Source organism: Rousettus aegyptiacus, unplaced genomic scaffold, assembly GCF_014176215.1.
Source record: "Rousettus aegyptiacus isolate mRouAeg1 unplaced genomic scaffold, mRouAeg1.p scaffold_m13_p_16, whole genome shotgun sequence".
NCBI classification, from domain to species: Eukaryota; Metazoa; Chordata; class Mammalia; order Chiroptera; family Pteropodidae; genus Rousettus; species Rousettus aegyptiacus.
Genome location: NW_023416291.1, coordinates 31673073 through 31693628, shown reverse-complemented (window position 1 = coordinate 31693628; position 20556 = coordinate 31673073). Strand labels below are relative to the sequence as shown.

Sequence of the window (20556 nt, the reverse complement as noted above, 5' to 3'; positions counted from 1 at the left end):
AAAAGAAATAGAGAGTTTGTATTAATGATCCATCAAATATACAAGCACTTCTTTACTTAGCACTCTATTTAAGGAATTTAAAAAATTAAAAAGCATTCAAATAATAATCTAAGAATAAGAAAATTCCTACATTATTGCTTAACAGGTGATATAAATGTAAATATTTTAGGACAGTCCTATTTAAGAAAAGTACAAGTAAAAATCATTAGTCATAAGAATAAACTGCAATTACCTGGGATTTATACACATTTGAAACAGCTCATTCCCTGAAATATTGATTTTTTTGAAAGCTTTATTTGGTTAATGATGTTATTATACTAGAAGAGTTCTACTGATGACCGAAATGTCTTTAAGAAAAGATGGATGCAAAATTCACATTGCATATAAAGAGATATATTATAGAACAGAGAGGCCTGCCACTTTGTGTTCCTCAGTCAAGTAGTAATTAAATGAAGTTCAGTACTCATAATTTTAATCTTTCCCACAGACTTAACTTATCCCATATGTTCTACTCCATAAAAAAAAATAATAATAATATTATGAACATATTTTGGCTTAGGACCATTATTCTTTTAAAAAGATTTTATTCGAAAGTCCCTATCGTTCCCACAACCCTTATGCTCTAACAATATCCATACTTCGGTGAAGTACTACCTTCTATCACAAGTACTATCACACCACCTTCTCTCACCTCCTTCCCCATAGTCAGACCATCACTAAGTATTGCTCATTCTAATACCTAAATATATTCAAATGTGGTCTACTTATCTCTATCTCCATTCTAATCATCCTAGTTCATTATGGCATATACTTAAATTGTGCTCACCTTAGTTCTGGCATGTTCTCTGGTATGTTAACTCATTTATTTCTGATAATAACCCTTGAGATAAGGATTACTATTATTTGAAAATTGCTGGTAGGAAAGTTGACAAATAGAGAGATAAAGTGATTTACCCAGGGTCCCACAGCTAGTGAGAGAGGCTGTGTTCAAACCTAGGTAGTCTGGATTCAGAGCCTGTGTTCTTAACTAATGGATAATATGGCTCCTCTCACTTGGATGATTGAAATTCCTGCCCAGCTTTTCTCCTTCACCCAGTTATGCCCCTTCCATTCTATTCCCCACAATACAGTTAGAATAGTTTTTTGAAACACAGATCTATTCTTACCTCTCGGAGAAGTGAGGTTTACTTAGTCTAGGGCTGGTCCCCTGTGATGCCCTGTAGAAGCCACCCCTGCCACAGTGCTGAAGACCACCGATTCAGATCAGGTACGTGGCTTTGAGTGAATGAACGGCTGATATATTTTTAATACTGAATGAATAGCTGATATATATATATATATATATATATATATATATGTATGTATTTTTAATCTCAAAGGCCATTTCAACGCAAGGAATGGGAATCAGCTATCCGGGAACACAGCCTACCAACCCAGACCATAATACCAAACACCCTTTTGCATTAATCAGCCCCCTTCATAAAAATAGATGGTCTGTAGTAAAATAGATTTGTTTCATGAATAAGAGCATTGCTAAAATACATACAGAGTCTAATAACCAATTTCAGATAATCAACAAATGATAGGCACTCATTTTTAGTGACCAATACGAAATGAAAGGAAAGCAAGATTGACTATTTCTTTCAGTGGTCCTTATATATCGAATATTACCTTTCTCCTTGAAATATTTACTAATCTTCAATTCATTTCTGCCTTTCTAACACGTGTTTTCTGGGATATATTTCTTTACATTTATTTCATACTTTAACATAAAGTAAAGATGAGATTCCTGCTTTTTATTCATGTTCACATGTTTGTCTTTTCCTGAGTACAGAGTAGAAAATAACCTTTTAATGTCTTTGCTTTTATTCATTTTTCATATGCATGAAAAAGTCCTTTCATAGTTAAACCCTTCCAGGTAAATTCTATGGTGATTTCTTATTTTATGCATGGATATATGTGCACTGACATGTATATCTTAAAACTTAAGTTTGTTCAGAAATTGATGATTTCATATGACATATAAAAGGGGAAATTGCTATAAAATTCTCTCCAGGTGTATTTTATTTCATTTCCTGCTGTGTTGGTATGCCATCTAAACAGTATAGGAATATCAGGCAATATGATTTGTTAACAAGATCTCCTCTAATCTTAAGTGAAATAGCTTCTGTGATAGGAACAACAGCCACAGCATCAGCAGAATGCTTGATAAAGGGTACCACTATTTGAATGCATAAGCGAGGAGCCATACTTTTCATTTTCCTTTTGTTTTAGACTCTGAAGTGGTTGTCAAGGGGCTTCCTGGTTATCATGGCTGCCGGGAATAGTGGTCCCCACACTTTTTGGCACCAGAGACCAGTTCTCCCATGAGAATCTAATGCCTGATGATCTGAGGTGGTGATGCGAGAGCAGGGGAGAGGCTGCAAATACAGATAAAGCTTAGCTTGCTTGCCTGCCACTATGTAGCCCAATTCCTAATAGGCCACGGACCGGTACCGGTCCATGGCCCTGGGGTTGGGGATCCCTGATCTGGAAACATTTGGCTTTGGCCCAATAACAGGTATATGCCGCACAAAACTTTATAAGAAATAATTCACCTAACTGAGAAGGCACTTTTTTTTTTTCAGGCAATTCAGCTCATTCTCCATTGAAAATAATTTTATAACAATGGCCTTCCTCTCCTTACTATCCCTGGTCTCTTTCAATCCTCTTCCCTTACCCCTTATCTCTTCATGACAAATATTCAGTTGTCTATCTATATTCTCTATTTCTCCAGGTTGTTCTCATGTAATGCTCCTTCATGTCACATATAATTAATAGCTATTTGGTCATGTCCCTCTCTTTACTCAGTCACTGTCTCTGTCCCCAACCATGATAAGAAAATCATTGTGACTTACAACCAATGATCAATTAGAATGCTGACTTGAGCTAAGGTATTTGGCTTCCCCAGTTTGCAGTGACTATTCTCAAGATGAAAAACTTAGTGCTCCCCCCCGAAAATAACCAAGAGTGTTTTTGCATTCTAATAGTGATGTTCTCCCCAGTATAACACAGATTCATGGTGCTGTTGACACGATACACAAGGACATTATTTGCACTTTGAAATTACTCCTTGTTTGATTCGAAATAAAATTACTCATTTTGATCTCTACCTGATTTCCCACCAATGCCTCCAAAATTTAAAGCCATTTTCCTGACTTATACCCATCCTCAAAGAAGGAAAATTTACCATCGCTGAGAATTTCCAAATAATGTGTCATGAACTCTGAGTTTAATTCCAAAGACAACTTTCTAAAATGAATTAGACAATATTGGCATCCTATTTATAGTCGTTCTTTTCCTATGTCATCTCTGGAAGCAGAAGAAGGAGCAGAAAAGCTCTCAGTTTGACCTCTGACTTCTTGAACCATACAATTACCCTATGAGACACTATTATACATTTCAGAATGATTATGCTGATTAATATTAGAATTACAGTTATGTCTTAAAACTCAAACTGATTGCAAATTGGTAGGTAGAGATGCTCTCACTGAGTTCTACTTTAATTAAATATTTAATATCAACTTTGAGAAACTCAGCAAAGAGGAGTCCTTTTAAAAGATACTTTAAGTCAAACAGTAGAGATGATCATCTCCTGGGTATAAGTAACTTGCTGATTATTTCACTTTTTGTTATAAGCCTGGATGACATAAGCCAATAACAGTGCTGATGGTGCATCTGACACACATCTTTTTCTCTTGGGTCATTGTGCTCATTGGTACTGCTAAGGTAGCATACTCAGGGCAGTGTGGAGAACCTTGCATGGTTGGTTATTTAGTAGAAAGACAGAAGAAGAACAGGGAATGATTTATTTTTGTTTTATGTTTTTTATATTTTTAAAGTGCTATTCACATCAATGAAATAGCATAGACTGCTTCATAAGCAGGAATGGAGCCCCCGCTCCCCCTTTGCAACTTGTACAAAGTCTGGTGAAAGCTGCATCACCAAGCAATCCTGACCTCAAAATATGAGAACCACAGGAAATCTCTCTCCTTTCAATGTTAAACTTCTAGCATTAACCCCTTATAAAGTTTGACCCTAATTTTACTACTGAACTTTCCCTATCATTTGCCAGTAACAATCTCCTAAATCCAATATTCTTTTTATTAGATCAAGCTTTTTAAGCTTCTCTGAATTTATTAATCAAGACTTGCTCCTTGCAATTTTCTCTATTACTACAAGTTTTTCTCTCTTCTAATTCATTCTCTACATTGCTGCCAAGTAAAACCACACCATCTTGGTGCTCTTTCTTTCCCTCTAATTACTTTTCACTGTCTTTCTTTTTCTTTTTCTTTTCTGTTTTCTTACATCTTAAAAAGCATTCTCCAAGATTTGTCTTACAATTATTTTTTTTTCTCTTTTTATATTCTATCTCTTAGTGGTCTCATCCATTTTAACGTGGTCCAATTCAACTTTTTATGCATGTTTCCCAAAACTTGTTGCTTCTCCTAATCTATATTTACTAAAATATATATAGTAAGTATTTTGTGTGACAAGCATGAGAAAATGCCACAACAAACAGGATAGATATAGTCAATTCCTGGCTGGAGTTGATAGCTTCAATCTCTCACTGTCCAGTGTCACCCATTGGAAAACTTCAAATTCTATAACATTCCAACTAATTCCATAAAAATGAGAGAAAACCCTGACAATCTTATCCTACAAATCATGTCTTTGTGTTGATTTTGTTTTTCCTTTTTCTCATGGCATCATAGCTCTTGCAATCATTGATTTTCTGTATTTTCCAGAATAATTAATTCATTACTCTTCCTCGTCCTGTTCTGTCATCTATAACCACCTCCATTTTATTCTGTTTTGTTCCTTCCACATTAACTAGGTATTTTGGGGAACTTACTATGCACTGTTCTAGGTATTGGGGAGACAGCGTTAATAGTGACAAATAAGGCCCCTGTTTAGATGAAGCTTGTATAACATACTTCTCAAGTGTTCCTTGTATCTGCATCTTTGTTTTCTTTCACCTTGATTCTGACAAGATAAACTATTCCTCACCTCCACTCTCTCCTTCCATCAATTCATACTCTTGTTGTGTTATTAGTCTTCCTAAAGCACACCACTTAAAAGTCATTCTTCAAGGATCTGTCTCTCAGTTGTTTTTCTTCTTTCTTACTCCATCTTTTAGTGGTTTCATTCATCTCTTTTCACAAGGTCAAATTCAAATTTTGTGCAAATGTTTCCCAAACCTGAACCATCACCTCAGTTGTTTCCCTTGATCTGTTTATTTACTGAGAAAATATGTACTATACATATATCGTATATAATTATGTAGCAAATATTTTGTATATACCACATATATAGCACAAGTGTATACTGTAAATATACCATATATGATGATTAATTTTTAAATCATGTATTTTCACTACTATTTCATATTATGTCCTTGCTAGTACAGTTTTAATTAAAATGTTTAATTTTTTCAAGATCTCAAGTGTTTTCTAGAATTTAAAAAAATACATAAAATATCACTGTTTTACATTATCTAAAAGCCTATAACTTTTATCTCAACTATTATATACCATGGAAAAATTATTATTCTGTATCCAAGGATCTTTGGGTTTTGAACTTAGATGTAGCAGCTGTAGAGGATAAACAGTGAGAACAGCCTGGGACTATATCCTGGCTTTGCTATTATCTAGTTGGACTTGCTTGGGCAAGTTGCTTTATTTAACTCTGCTCAGTTTAGTCATGTGTAAAGGAGGATAATAACATTATCTACCTACCTCACCGTGGGATGGGCAGCATCAAAGAATAAATAAGCTGAAATAGTGCTGGCAAGTATTGACCCCCCATACAAATGCTCTCATGACCTCCCTACTTATAGTCTATGTTCCAGTCAATCTTGATGTTACTCACCTTTTTCCTTTAGCCTAAATTCACCAGTTCTTTGAGACAAATATTCATGTGTTTAAATCAAACCCATCTTTTCAGAATGTGAATCACTCCTGACTTCTTCCCTTTCTTTATCTTCAGCATACAAATTCACGAAATATGGCCCATTTGACCTCTCAAATCTGTACTCTCCGGCTCTGCTGACATTGTCTTAATATGGTCCTTAAATATTTATTGAATAGATTGCTGCAACATCCTCCCAAATAACCCTCTTTATGATAAATTATTTTTTTTATCATAGCAGATATAACCTTCCTGATTAAAATTTGTCAGTATCTTCCCAGTGTTTAGAGAAGAAAACACATAACAGAGCTCAGGTGTTAGCTACTTGCTGTGGTCTGAGTTGCATGCTTCTCCTCCATTGGATTCTAAAGCAATCCCATTTTCTGCATATTTGTCCGAGTTATGCATAGCTTTGCCCTCTCAGAGCTAATTGAATGCAGAGAATGAAGTACTGTTTATCTCTAAATGCATAACCTATCACATACTTGGCACACAGCAGACACTTGAAAAATGTCAAGTAGTAAAATACCAATTCTTCCACGAAGGATGTCCTGCTTACTATCAACTGAATATGATTTCCATGATTATGAACCCCATAAGCACCTCCCTCGTGGCCTGAAGTACAATATGTTCAAGTGTATGTGCGTATGTGCATGTGTGTGTGCAAGGGGTGAAGGGGAAGGAGAATTGTTAACTCCTTGAGGTCAGGGGTCAGTGTGAGAAGAGAATACAAATACCTGAATTGGAAGCCCAGCTCTGCCCTGGCCATCTGGTAGAAGAGTCACTGAACTTGAGCCTCAGTTTCCTAATCTATCAAATGAGGACATTCATTACTATCCTGCCTGCATTAGATGAATGCTTATATTACATGATACCTAAAGAATTACTAGGGAAAATATTAATCATTAAATAAATGTGTTAATGACAACAAATCCAACCATAATAATTTTTATATTCTCTGTAATATTCAATTCAGGATTTTTTCACAAGTATATTATTAAATATTTGTTGAATGAATATATGATGTGAACCAATTGCATAACAAAGATATAAAACAGGTTCTTGTGATAAACTCTCATTTCTGTTGATAATGGAATATTTTTGTAATCATCTGATCACACTGTTTTCTTCCTTCACTATCATACTGCAAAATAACTAAGTTAGTTTATAAATCACCAGTGAAATTTCGTCTATTTGTTCTCCTAATAGGAAAAAACACAATCATAACTATGAGAATACAATATTCAGAATGTGAAGTTTTATTATGTTAAGCTTTCAAAATGTATTTTATATGTGGAGAAATTGTACCAAGAGGGGTGAAGTTCCTAAGCTAAAACAATACATAGAGCAGGATGCAAATGGAAACCTAAATAAAAGAGGTAAACATCTTTGTCCTTGCACATGTGTTCGATAACACATTTGGGACTTGAAAATATCCTCAAGCATTCTCACAATCTCACGTGTCCTATTTCTCTAATTCGATGGACTTGTTCAAGCCTGTAAACTTATCATAAGCAACATTTATTCCCTTAAAAATGTAATTTTTGTAACATATGGTAGATTTAATATTTGGTTTCCATGTAAAAACTTGGAAGAATGTTAGAAATGAAACGGTAATTCTTTTATTCTTGGAATATGTAGGTAATTACGATATGCTGTTCTCATAATGAAATGGAGTAAAACTATTTACTTTCCAATAATGAGATCATTTTAAAGTTCATATATCTATTGGGGGCACCTTCTTTTCTTCTATCGAATGGAAGGATTTCCCACTTGGAAGCTGACATTTTAGCATCTCTCACAAAACTCATCACTTTAAAAACCTATCCTTTGCTCTGTCCACTCCTGTTAATGAGAGCCCAGCACAGTTCTTAGCATAGACATTCAGTATGTAGCTATTGAATGGAACATTATGTGATTCAAAGAAAATGTGAAGAATACTAAACATTCACGATGACATTTTCTATAAATTGCCTTACTGATGATTTTCCCTATAGCCCTGTCACAAATCTTTACTATGATAAATTACTTCTCCTTTGCATACATTTTGATCCCATTTTTCATACAAATATTAAATGTGATGCACCATCACTCAGTAGAAGACTATGAAGTTGTAGTAATGCATTTTTCTTTCCCTCTAACAAACATTTATCCTTCCTGACCTTCGCATTACATTTGCTGAGCGAGGTGAAATGTCTAAGTTTATTGGTGTTGCCTATGTTATATGCAGCTTTAAAAAAATCTATAACATTTATTCTGACTTCATTCATCATCTGGAAGAGCAGGCAATAGTAGAACTGGCAGTAATAGGCAATAACTCTCCTGTGAATTTTAATGATGAGTTCTGGACACGTAAGTGAAAGAGAATTACCTCCGTTTATACAAGATGCTATTTCACAAAATATAGTCCCATTCTTCTTCCCTTGTACATGTATTTCCTTCTCATAAATACATAGTTCTGTCCTCTGCAAATTCTTGCTCAATTTATGCTCTATGTAAGTTCTGGGCACTGCATTCCCTGACACAATTTGAATGTTGTGGATGACAAGTGCCAGGCTGAATGTCCAGAGGCCTGGCATCTAATCCCAGTTGTGACACCAGCCAGCTGTGCACTTCTGGTAAACTGCAGCTTTCAAATGTCTCAGTGCCCTCAGAGGTCCCATTGAGCTCAAATTTGGGCATGTATGGCCAAATAGCAAAGACAGAAATTCTACAAAATGTCAGGTAGTGCATATTTATTATTCATCATATTCTTACTCATGTGAAATGAGTTTGTGAGATACAGTAGATTTTCACAGATTAAATTCTACCATTCTCTTCATGTTTTATTACTCTTTCTTTTCTTCTCTCTTCGTTTTTATATTTCTTATTCTTTTCACTTGCCCCATTTCCTCCTTCAATTTTTTTGCTTTTCTACTTCATCTTTACCTCTACTTTCAGCGGGCCAGGGATGCCCTTAGCTCCACAGCCACTCTTCATCTTAGTGCTTAAAGAAATGTCTGATCTCTTGTCAGAATGTAATTAGAACATGTAGAATTGAAGGACTATGTTTTTACCAAATATAGATAATATTTCAGTACAAATAAACATTTTATTTTCTGTGATAAAAGTGACTTTTAAAAACATAATTGAAACATTTTAAAGTACTTGGAAGATTTTTGCTTAAAAATTTTTGTTTTTAAGTGGTATGCAAAAAAAAGACAGCTTTATTGCCTTGCTTGTCTGGATGTTCTCAAATTAGATATGATATCCCTCTTGCTTGAATATGCCTTAGAGTTTCTGAAGCTATCACAGGACTTTCTTGCTTAACTCATTGGTTGCTAAGTGAGAGGGTTTCTACTCAAATGACTCAGCATTTATATGTTAACTCAAATAAGTGAATTAAAAGAGGAAAAAATTGAATATCATATAACAAAAATTTTGTAAATATACTAGGAAATGTACTGGACCATTAGCATAGATCTCTAAATTGATAAGTAACTAGAGGAGTTAACTTTAACACAATGGACTCGCACTTGATGCATTTTTATGGTAAAAGCTGATCTAATGTTTGCTAATGGATCATGGCACTTTAATGTATAAAGGGCCTGCCTGCTTCATTGTTACTTCTCCTTCAATAAGAGAGGCCAGGATAGAATTAATGGTATGAAAAGAGTTCCCTCAAAAAAAGATTAGTAATTTATTTTCCGACCCTTGCATTTACCTTAATGACATAAAAAAAACAGTTATAATTCAAAAATTTCAAGAATAAACTCAACACATTTTTAAGTAAGCATATTCATTAAAAAGCTATAATTTCCTTTTGCTGCATCCCCTTCCCAGAGGGGATAACTACCAATTGGTATGATATTTCCACACTCATAGTTCTAGTTAGAGTTGATTTTGTTTACTTCAGTTTTCATTACATTTTTGATTAAGGAGACCATAGGACAATTGTCTTGTAACTTCCTTTGACATATAAAAAAGAAATTACTATGTTGATACAGACTTAGTTCATTAATTTAAACCACTACTTAGTATTCCCTGATTTTGGTTGTATCATTATTTCATTAACATTCCCTAACTGAGATATTTAAATTGTCATGAATTTTGCTACTACAAACAAGCCTTCAGTAAACATGTTGGTACACACTTATCTGTGTGCACTTATGCTCATATCTCTGCAGGAAGATTATTAAAAGTAGATTTGCTTGGTTGGATGTCATGCTGGATAAAATGTTAATGATGCTATCAAATTATCACCCAAAGACAATGTACCAATTCACATTCTCATTAATAGAATAAGATAAACTCTTATTTTTTAAAATGTTTTCCAACAGTAGTGGATATTTTCACCTATTTATTGTTATGTCATTGTATAACCAGACTTCTATAAAGAAAAAATTTCAAAAAGCCTTGGAAGTAAGTACAGTGATTCTGATCTCTAAATGACTGTCATTCTTTGAATTAATATCTAACACCTAGGTATGACATTATGTGATTATATGTCAGGAACTCTTCTTAGGGCTTACATATATCAAGTCATTTAACTGTCCCAACAACTGACATGAAGACTGAGGTTAAGTTTCACAAGTTCATACGGTTAGTGGTATGGAGCTAGAATTTGAACCTGGACTATTAGGAACCAACTAGAAAATGTCACACAAAAAATCCTGGGAAACACACTGCAATAGATGCAAAAAGTGAATCCCAGAGTACTGACAGTTATCTTAAATCAAACAGGTATTAGGAAAAAATAATCTCTCCAGCCTTTAAAAAAAATTATGTTCTAATATATATTCGTAATATATAGACCTATTGTATGTGTGAATAGACATTCATTTAAAAAGGGACACAGAAGGCTCATTCGAAAATTTTAAGATGCTCAACCACACTGAAAATCAGGGAAATGTTTGTTAAGAGTCTACAAATTGGCAAAAGTGAAAAGTCTGATAATACAAAGAATTGATATTATATAAAAACAAGAACTCAGATACTAATAGAAAGTTTACAAATTGATACAACCATTTTAGACAACTATTGGGCAAGATTCTATTAAGAAGCACATACTAGCAATACTTCCTTTCTTAGGCATGTGCCCTGACATGCTGAGGAATGTATACAAAGAGACATTATGTAAAATACCCATCGCCTCATTGTTTGTACAATCAAAACAAACATTCTTCAACAAGCTACTCTGTACTGTGGTATGTCTAATGGAATAATACACAGCAGTGAAAACAATTATTTTTATTTTTTAATTTTATTATTTTCATCTAAAACCACAAGAATAAATTTTAAAACATACTCAAGAGAAAAAAAAGTTACAGCAGATGGGTAATTTGCTTGCATAATACTTTTTAAAAAACTGTACTCTTTTTAAGAATAAACATATGAGTGGTAAAAATATGAAATCTGTAGAAAAGATAAATATTAAATTTGAGATAATAGCTATATTGAAGGCATGCAATAGCAGATGGGGCTCAGACATTTCAATCTTATTATTAATACTTTATTTCTTGAGTTGGGTACTGTCTACATATTTTCTATAATATATGCTGTGTAACTTTTTGTAGGTCTGATATGTTTAGTAAAATGATTTAAATGAATAATAGATGCTTTAGAGATCTGGGGATATAAAAAACCTAGATAAAGTCACCAAGGATCAGATGAGGAACAGAAGACACATCATATGAAATGCAAATTCACTAAAAGTCTGAATAGAGACAGTTTAATTTCACTTGCAGTGTCCTAATTAGTGTTTTTTTTTTTTTAAGTCTCAATAAAGAAACTTGCTACTTAATTAAGTGCACTAACTGGCCCAGTTCTTCTTTCATGCAACAATTTCTCTCAAGCTTGTTCTTCAGAAGAATTTCGAATTATGTCTTATCAAGTGATTTCTGGGTCATTCCACTTGCAAATAGTTAAAATGATAAACATCGAGATGCTTTTGTCTTAGAAATCTGAGGTCCACTTTTCTCCAAAAAGCTCTGTTTTCTACTAAATATAAATTTGTTATATTAATGCCACAATATTAAAAGCTCTCCAGAATCATGCAAGAATGGGTATTAAATACAAAAAAAAAGTAGGTCATCAATTATTAATTAATGACTTTTAACCTTCAAGGTTGGAAAAGGATTTCATAATTTACATCTCTTTGATCTTACAATAGAATCACAGGGTAATAGAACAAATATTATTATCTCTATTTTACAGCTAAAGATTTCTCTGATTTTCTACTTAAAAATACTTGCGAGAGTGTCTTAATTTACTTCAAAAAGAAAACTAATTTCTAATAACTATTAAAATCAAAGATTAAAACTAAAAGATAAGAGGGTAAGTTAATATATATATGTGAAACGAAAGTCACATAATTAGGAAATAATAAAGTACAGTAAATAGCATTAAAGACACTAGAAAGTTTTATTTCCACATACAATAAATTGGCTAAGATATAATAGACATATCTCCTGTACATATAATGCCAGTGATTCAGAATTTTTTTTTTTGTACCAAATAAATTATTTTTACTTGTTAAGGGTTTATTTAATTTAATTAAGCTAAATAGTCATCAATGTATTTATAATTCCTATATTGTAAATAATTTAATACTTAGATGATAGCACATTAATCATAGTAATTTTCTTCATGGGCATTTGTCACCTTTAATATGAGCCTAATGTTTCAGGCCTCTGCCAATTCAGCGAGGAGATTTGCCTCTGCTCCTGGAAACACAACACCATCTTTTCCCTCAGCCAAGGATCCTGATCTAAAAAGCTGCAAAGTCTAACGAGCCCAAACTTTATGTTGCTGTCTTTTCTGTATTGTGCGGAAACGAAATTAAATCAATACGGCATTCCCTTTGAGTGGCTCTTACAAAAACTTGGAAGAGATTTTGGGATCTTAGGAGAGCTTTGATATGTGGTATATAAAAAGTCTAAATTGTAGATCTTTCAATGGTCTAAACACCACTGCTCACAATAAAAATAAACCACTGGTTTTTCTAGGGTATTTCCTAATATATATTTGAGGTTGTAAAAGAGAGCATCTTAAATGTATTTGAGCAAACCGTATGCAAGTGAATGAAGTTGTTGACCCAGTCTGTTTTGATATCTTTTTTTGGTGTGTAAAATCAGTGCATTCTCTTTCGAGTCCCAATTGACACATATTTTCTGGGCCCAGGACGATGATAGTGTGGGTAAATTTTGCCAGAAAAAGAAAAAAAAAAAAAAAAAAACGAGTATTGTTCTGATACAGACATATGGAGGGATAGTAGTTGTGATATCTTATTTTGGATTTTAAAAAATTTTCAGTAATATATTTTCTGTCTGAAGCAGAGCCTATCCGCAAAATTACTGCTACTAAAGTGGCTCAGGATAAAGCCACATCTTTCTCATCCTTCCTGGATCCAAAGCACAAGCTCCTGATACCTACTTGTGTCCCTCTGCTTCATTTCTACTCATCTCAACCCCATATCATCCTTGCATCGACTTTCATCAGGCCCTTGAAAAATCCATGTCAATACCTCCTCATTGCCTTCATTCTTAAACTTTCCCTAAATCCTATTGTCAAATCCTCAAAACTGTCTTACCTGTAAAGATATTCTTTTTCTAGAATCTTTCTTTAAAATGACCTATTCCTTACTGCTTAATAGAAAAAGGTGACTATGATATAAGAATTATGGTAAACTGTTATATCCATGCTCCACTGTAGCTCGTATCTCCTAGTATCCACAATCTTGACTAGTTGCCTTTCACACTGAAGGGTTAGATTAGCTAATCTAACCAAGTTGACATCAGCAAGTGAGATATAAGCAAAGATTTGTTAAGCACTTTTACATTAGGGCTTGGCTTCTAGACCACTGCCCTAACATTGAGAAGTCCATGTTTGCCTCCTTAAAGTTGAAAGACTTTGTGAGGTGAGGCCCAGGCATATCAGCCATCCTAGTGGTGTCAGTCCTGACTCACCCTCCAGCTGAATATACTCACATGGTCGAGCCCAAGCAAGACCAACAAAAGAACTTTCCAGCCAATCCACAGAATTTCAGGTGAAAATGTGTTTTTGTTGGGTTTGTTTGTTTGTTTGTTTGTTTTTTGGAGTAAGTTTTCGGGTAGTTTATTATGTAGCAACTGAAACAGAAGTTGGCTGGTATTATAACAAAAGCCTAGAAAATGTAGTATTGACTTGGGACTAGGTAATGGGCAGCAGATAGAAATCCAGGAAGGAGACATGTTAAAAAAGATTGGAGGAATGACAAAGGTTTAACAGAGGCAAAAGAAGAAGAAGAAGGAGAGGAGGAGGAGGGGGAGAAGGAGGAAGATGAGGATGAAGAGGAGGAGGAGGAGGAGGAGGAGGAGGAGGAGGAGGAGGAAAAAGAAGAAGAAAAAGAAGAAGAAGAAAACTGCTATTGGACACTGGAAAGATAGACATCCGTGTGCTCTGTTGGTGAAAGCATTGACAAAATTGTCACCTGTAACAAACTGGAAGGTTGAAAATGTGCCAAACAGACTTGTAAGTCTGATTAAGAACATTTTGGAACAAAATGCTGAAAGTGTCAGTTTGCATCTTTCAGTTGCTTGTTAGAAGGTACAGGACAGAGATCAGCTAAAAAGAGGCCTGTTTAATTTGCAAGTAGAATTTAGAGGAAACATAGAAAGACCAAAACATGCTGGATTTCCAAATGTAAAACTCTGACTTGATGAAAGGAGTACCTAATTTGTAAAGGAGTAACCTATGTTTGATGTCGGAATTTATTATTCATCACTATTTGATTTGATCAGCCATTTACCCTCACTGTACCATTCTGATCCCTTATTTGTAAATAACATTAGCTACATCACAGGGATGTTATAACATCTAAGTACATAAAATAACAAAAAGCTCATAGATGATTGACCCACCGTGCTATGAAAGTTTATACCTTTTTGAGTCTACAACAAATTTACTGTTTAATTTATAGACAAAAAGGCCCCCCAAAAGCATTCCTTCTAGTAGCAAAGGTATCTGCAATGACAGAGCATAGCAACCTCTTAGTGTTAGCCAGTGATAGTCAATGTCCATATATTCTAATATGTTTAGATTTCATGAAAATAAATCAAATATCTCTCTTAATGAACTGAGTTTGCTTAATGTTTGAAAATAAAAGTATCTCATGGAAATGAACAGTTCATTTTTAAAGTATGTATTCTGAAAGAAAAACATATTACAGTTCCCATGACTTACAATGTTCTTTCAAACCACAAATGGAATTCCCAAACCTTCTGATTCACCAGGCATCCAATTCCCTGACTACACCTCAGTCTAATTCCTAGCCATCCTCCAAGGTCAACCTTAATGCTTCACTTCCATTCTGGGCTCTTTCCTGACATCCACTCTAAGTACCAATGACCCTGACTCTTTGTTATGTTTTACTCTAGGGGTGCACATCACATGCCATAGTCTAATAATCAATTCACATGCATGCTTTTCCAGCCAGATTATGAGTTAAATTCAACTCCTAGCACAGGAAATGACCTAGAATAGATGATCAGAAAAGGTTTAAGAATCTTGAACTGGTGAATAAAATGAGCAAATAAATACTCTTTAAGATATCTCATTAAGGAAAACATGACTTGATCTCTGACACATTTTAAATCTCCAAAAATTTCAAACACAAACCGAGCATCTTGAGTTCCATGCCAAAGAGAAAGCTGAAAGCGCAACTGTGGAGCCTGCCAGGTGGTATGTTCTCAGTATGAGCCGATACCTTGAAGCTAATGGCCTGTTGGCTTTTGGAATACCAAACTTTCCAGGTGTCTCCCAAATACTCATTACATGGAATAAGTGCCAAGTTTCTGAAAAGGCACAGGCAAAGAAAGGACAGAAGCACTTGAAATAGTTTATACCCAAATAAGTAGAAACATTTTTTTCATGGGGGGAAAAAAGAGCGCATAATGTATGTGATATCATCATCATCCATAATCATCACCGTCGTCATCATCATTACCACCATCACCATCAATATGGGTTCAATCTAAGTCTCTTCAGCCGGAGGGAGTTCTGACCCTCATTCACAAAACCAGATATCGTGCTTAAATTTAAAAGTTATACAAATTAAAGAAGCTCTATTTGAATTAATCATGAAAAGAGTTTCTACTTACCAGGAAACTTGATTGAAATCACTTTAAATAGCGTGACTTAAAAAGCCACCTTTAATGGGAAAAGTCAGATATTACAATAAAACAATTCTAATTATAAGAAAATTATTAATTCATTTATAAAAACTTGATAGGCCCACTCTTCAAGATCCTTTTATATGAGCAAAAGGAAAAGCTCAAAAGTATATCATGTGATATCTATTTTAGAAGAAAAGCACTTATACCATATAAAGATTGTAGATTCAAATATAAATTATTTTTAAACATGTGAAATTTAATAGATATTTTTAAATTTATATTTCAAAATAGTTAAGGAATCTATAACTGTCTTTCAGGAAAATGAAATGTCAAATAATTCTTGATTTGCTATCTGAAGGATACTATAATTGTTAAATGTGGAACCACCTAGACTTGTATAAATCTACTGCTAAGAAAAGAAAAAAAAAAAAAGATGAATTAGAACCTCATTTTGTGCCTCAGAAGAAGTTATAATAGTAACGACAATGGCAGTTCAGGCCAGTCAGGAATCTAGGATTGTACTATTGCTTCAGCTCTTAATTGACTATGAGATCTTGGCTAAGTGACTTAAATTTTCATGGCATAAGTTTATTAATTTATAAGGTGAATGGATGTTACTAGATCATTTATTAGTTCCTTCAAATTCTGACATTCAGAATAAATTATTGTATCTCAGACCCATTTTGGAAGTGATAAATGGGACTTAAATAAACAGCTTATTGTCACTTCTGTCTACCCAGAGCGTACTTAGGTTATACATTCGGCTGTGGAGCTTCATCCTTCTTTTTCTTCCATGTAAAGGAAACTAATTTTGTCCTGGCTTCTAGCAATGTTTCTCTGTCTTCCACACTTTTGCTTTCATCCCCTTTCCTGTGTAGCATCAGATGGAATAAAAATGTTGATTCAAGGAGTGAAGAGAGAAAAGAATCATCATAGTTGAACCATCTTTTCCCCACCACTGTCATCACTAAGCTATAATCTACATTATATATGTGTATAGGTGTGTGTATATATGTGTTTGTGTGCATAACACAAATGCATACATAAATGTATATGGATATAGTGTATAGGATTTCACATGATGTACTTTTGTTCTACTTCTCTCCAACCCATACTCAGACTCATATTTTCCAAACTGAAAAAAAGAAAAAAACTACTTGTGTGCCTATTATACAATTTTTTTCATTACTTGGTTATAAATTATTTTCTTTCTTTCTAATTTTTATCAAAGGTAAGTAATAAGAAAATTTATATTCTAGAAAAAAAAAATATGCCCTAAATGTAAAACTGAATAATCACTAAGGTAGAATAAAATTGAATTAAATAGCTAAATACTAAATACTGTCTATTAGATTAACAAACTTGATTATTCACAAGACAAATTATAATTTTTCTTAAAAACTTAATTTTTCCTGGAGTATTAGCACCCTTCCCTATCATTTATATAGAAGTGCTGAGTTCAATTTAGAATTGCTTTGTTGTACCAAAAATGCCATTTCAACAAAACCATTACTACAGTATCTTGGTATAACAGTAACAACCAAGATATCAAGCTCTTATGTTGATATATGTATTTTAATATTTCCTGAAAGCGTTGTAAGGTAGAAACTATTATTTTCGCTATGAGGACATTAAGACATAAGGTTAAGCAATCTGCCCAAGAACACACATTGAGTAAGTCACAGAACAGAGATTCTAACATAGTCAGTAGGTCTACTTATTAGTTATATTTTATACTATTAACTTCTAATACATGAAAACATATGAAATACCAATCCCATATTAGAAAAACCATGGTTCTCCTTAGGCCATATGTAAATTGTCATCTGAATCATGTAAAAGAAAATATTGTGAAACTATATGAAATCATATGCCAAACATTCACTCTAACCTTGAACAACAAAAAATATTATAGACCAATCTCATTCATGAATCACTTTAATCTACTTGCATTTTCATGTTGTCTCACCTCTTTGGTTAATATTTCATTAATTTAAAACAGACTGTTGAAAGTAATATTTCTTTTGATTTTTTCTAAACTGCTATCTTTGCACTTCAAGGGGCATCATCTACTTCTAATATTACAAAATTTGGTGAATAAGTTCATGTTTATTATCTTCTCGGCTTTATCAACTTTGATCATCTATCCTTTCAACACTCTGGCTTTTCATACAAAGAGTTCTTTTAAATGCATTAAATAAAAAATTCAAGAGTCAAGACAGTTTCCATTTCAAAGTCCTAAAATTTCAAAGGAATCCAGAAACTTGTTATTCAGCCATGTCAAGAAGAATTTAAAGGAAGTGTTTCTAAAGTTAAAAATTCTGATTTGAAGATAATCTCCACTCTCATAAAGGACATTGCAAAGAAATCGCAAGGACAAATGCACTATGTCTATTTCTCAAAGCCCTAAAGAAAGAGGGGGGAAAAAGATCACTCATCTTTTATCAAGTCAGAGGCATCTTCTTATCTTAAATTTTGAGCATATGCAATTTAAATGCCTTTAATGTTAATTAAAATGATATGAATAACAGCATTAAATGATAAATATGTTTATAATAGTAATATTAATAGGTTTATAATAAAAGAAATAATTGACAAAATGCTTATAATAACTTCTTACAGTATTAGCAATTTGTTGTCCACAGTATTTCCACATTTAAGTTTCGAAAATATTTTTTAGCACAAAACTAACATCCTCTTCCTCTTAGATTTTCAACTTTTTATTTTTTAACTGGTTCCATATCTTGTTTGAGTCTCTTAAACAATAACATACCTACAAACATTTCATACTCTTTCACCCCCACCTCTCTTCTACAGCCAAAGATCTCTAGGTTCGTGGCCTACACATAACTTCCAATCATTTATTAGCCCCCTCCAGTGGGCCAGCCAAACTCACTCTTACCAATCACATCTGCCAGCATCTCCAGTGACATTCCTGTTGCGCCATCCCACAAATTGCCTTCTTTGAAACCACACTCTCTAAGCGTTTCTTTCTACCTCTCTGAATGCTTCTTCTCAGTCGTCTTTGACTTTTTGCCTCTTCCCTGAATATTTCATGTTGGTTTCCTCAGAATTCTGTCCTAAGCATACTTTTCTTTTCAACTCACATTCTCTCTTTAGGTACCTTCATTCATTCATAGTCATATGTCCAATTATGCCCATGCAGAAAATGACAAAATCTCTATCTCCAACAAAGATATTACTCCTGAATCCCAGACTATACATCCAGTTACCTTCTAGACAACTTCAGTTTGATGTTTCATAGGCCTTTAAGTGCAATGAATTTTCCAAAACTGAGCTCATCATTTTCCCTTCATGACCTGTTCTCTTTCATTGTGAGCTAATGCAATAACACTCTAAGTTGTTCAAGATAGGAAGTATATCCTATATCCATCTACCTCATCCTCCACATGGAATTAATCACCATGTCTTGTCCAACATGCCTTCTAAATATCATGCACATCTGACTTCCTTTCATCCCTACCTACCTGCCCAGTCCAAGTTACTGTCATTACTATCTTGGAGTTTCACTCCATTCTTCATATTGCAGCCAAAGTGATCTTATTCATAATTTAATTCTCAATTATGCTCTAATTTTCCTATTTAGACCTGTCTGAAATCTTCCTGTGCTGTTATTTTAGATTCCAAAATCCCTATGAGGTCTTGCATGATTTGGCCACTAATTTCCTCTCTCAGCCTCATCTCATAAAACTTGCTTTCCATGTTATAGTCAGTGATAGACTGAAGTTGGCCACAACTTTTTGGTCATTCTCCTCATAAAAGACTGTAATCTTGAATGTGAATTCACTCTGTGTCAGCTTAGCCAATAGCACACAGCAGAAATAATGGTGTGTAAATCTCTGACCTAGTCTGTAGGAATACTGGCAGCATCTGCTTCCTCCCTCTTAAAACATTCATTCTTGGGACACTCCTTGGAATGCAGCCATCAAGCAATTAGAAGCCCGACTCACATGGCGAGCTTCCAACCAACAGCCAGGATCAACCACCAGTCATAAAAATGAGTCGTTTTAAATTTTCTAGCTGCATGAAGCCCAACTGAATTTACATGGGGCAGAAGAACTGCCCAGCTGATAGCAGTAAACCTTCAAAATCAGGAGAGATAATAAATTATAGGAATAAATGTCTATATTGCATCTTAACTATATTCCAGCTCACAGAGACAGAACCTGTCTTTTGCTTATTCACCACCAATGCCTACCAGAGTTTTTAGTCACCCAGTGGGTTCTCAATTAATATTTATTGACTGATTTAACTAATAGAGATGGGAAAAGATAAATTATTATGATCTTAGTATAGCCTGATGGTTAAAAGCTTCTGATCTGTTAGGCCAGAGTGAATGAGTGAGATCGTGCCTCTCCAGGAAAATGTTGTATAAATTCTCTGTGCCTCCAGGAAAGTGGGGGTAATGTTGTTTTGATGATTAAATGGGATCATTCGTGTATGAAAGTGAATG

General features: G+C 34.0%; 1 protein-coding gene across 4 annotated transcripts in view; it reads right to left on the bottom strand.

The window, feature by feature from the left end:
- GRIA2 (glutamate ionotropic receptor AMPA type subunit 2) overlaps positions 1-20556 on the bottom strand; it is a 120262-nt gene that overhangs the window by 61638 nt on the left and 38068 nt on the right. The window lies entirely within an intron of this gene.